Genomic DNA, 2,051 nt, shown 5'->3' with positions numbered 1-2,051 from the left:
AGAAGAATGGCGTGAACCCGGGAGACAGAGCTGGCAGTGAGCCAAGATTGTGCCACTGCACTCCAGTCTAGACGACAGAGTGACACTCCATCTCAAAAAAAAAAAAAAAGAAGGAATGTGGACATTTTACTGAAATTTTAAGGGCCACTATTTTTCTCCCTGTTTACAAAATATGTCAGCTGGGCATGGTGACTCATGCCGGTAATCCCAGCACTCTGGGAGCCAGAGATGGGCACATCACTTGAAGTCAGGAGTTTGAGACGAGCCTGGGCAACATGGCAAACTTGTTGCCCAGTTTTGCAACAATTTAGCAAAATTGTTTTATTTTAGTCTCCACTAGAAATACAAAAATTAGTCATGGCACATGCCTGTAATCCCAAATACTGGGGAGGCTGAGGCACGAGAATCACTTGAACCTGGGAGGCAGAAGTTACAGCAAGCCAAGATCCTGCCACTGCACTCCAGCCTGGTGGATATAGCAAGATCCTGTCTCAAAAAACAAAATATGTGCATTGCCATGAAGGAGCATTTCGTTCTGGCCCTCTGCAACTACTTGAGCCCAGAATTTAGAGACCAGCCTGGACAATATAGCAAAAGCTACAAAAATTAAAAATGAAGCAGGCATGGTGGCGCACACCTGTAGTCCTAGCCACTCGGGAGGCTGAGTGGGGAGAACCGCTTAAGCCCGGGAGTTCGAGGTTACCATGAGCTATGATCATGCCACTGCACTCAAGCTCTGGGCAACCGTGAAAGAGTGAGACTCTTTTAAAAAAAGAAAAAAAATAGGTGGCCTCTGGCGGGCCTCCAGCCAGTTAGACCACTTGACCAGGATGCGTGCAGCTCAGCCAGCCACAGAACTGGAATTTTTTCAGGAGCAGGGGGAGCATGGAGTTTGGACTTTGCTGAGCAACTGAAGTGAGCGCAGAGCTTGCTCGCTTAGGAGAGAGCCCCATGGATGGCAAACAAGGGGGCATGATGGGAGCAAGCGCACGGGGCCAAGAGACTCTCCTGACACCAGGCTTCTGTCAAACCCACTGTGTCTGATTGGTTTCCTATGCCTGAAACTGCAATCTACAGACATCAGCTGTCTCTGAGGACCCTCATCACCCAGGGGTGGCTTGTGAACATCATCACGGCAGATCATGTTTCCCCACTCCATGAAGCCCGTCTCAGAGGTCATCCCTCTTGTGTAAAGATTTTATTAAAGCATGGAGCTCAGGTGATTGGTGTGACAACAGACTGGCACATTCCACTGTTTAATGTTTGTGTTAGCCACAGCTGGGATTGTGTGAATTTGCTTCTGCAGCATGGAGCCAACATTCAACCTGAGAGTGATCTGGCATCCCCCATCCATGAAGCTTCTAGGAGAGGCCACGTGGAGTGTGTTGACTCTCTTATAGCTTATGGGGGCAACACTGACCATAAAATCAGCCACCTGGGCACTCCACTCTATTTGGCTTGTGAAAACCAGCAGATAGCCTGTGTAAAGAAGCTTCTAGAGTCAGGAGCAGACATGAACCAAGGGAGAGGTCAGGATTCTCCACTTCATGCAGTGGCCAGGACAGCCAGTGAAGAGCTGGCTTGCCTGCTCATGGATTTTGGAGCAGACACCCAGGCCAAGAATGCTGAAGGCAAATATCCTGTGGAGCTGGTGCCTCCAGAGAGCCCTTTGGTCCAGCTCTTCTTGGAGAGGGAAGTCCCTCTTCTTTGATGCAGTTATGCCGCCTTAGAATTCGGAAGTGCTTTGGAATCCAGCAGCATCATAAGATAACCAAACTGGTCCTCTCAGAGGTTCTGAAATGGTTTCTCCTACATCTTTAAATGCATCAATGGAATGGATTCACAAACAACATGATGTTGTAGCCACTAGAATTTTAAAATCAAGTTGGGTTTACAGCGTTTGATTAGTTTTTTCGATTAGATTTGTATTTGTTATAAACTTGTTTATAGAGTTTGACTAATTTTTTGATTAGATTTGTATTTGTTAAACTATGAAGCCAGAGTTTAAACACACTGCATGCGTTTGTATTTTTTTTTTTTTTTTTTTTTTT

General features: G+C 46.5%; 1 pseudogene; it reads left to right on the top strand.

The window, feature by feature from the left end:
- Positions 1-945: 945 nt before the first annotated feature.
- On the top strand, positions 946-1,821 carry LOC108531673 (ankyrin repeat and SOCS box protein 9 pseudogene; annotated as a pseudogene).
- The last annotated feature ends 230 nt before the right edge of the window (positions 1,822-2,051 follow it).

The sequence above is a fragment of the Rhinopithecus bieti genome, unplaced genomic scaffold (genome assembly GCF_001698545.2).
Source record: "Rhinopithecus bieti isolate Rb0 unplaced genomic scaffold, ASM169854v2 scaffold_9696, whole genome shotgun sequence".
Taxonomy (NCBI): domain Eukaryota; kingdom Metazoa; phylum Chordata; class Mammalia; order Primates; family Cercopithecidae; genus Rhinopithecus; species Rhinopithecus bieti.
This window is presented reverse-complemented; position numbering and strand designations above follow the sequence as displayed.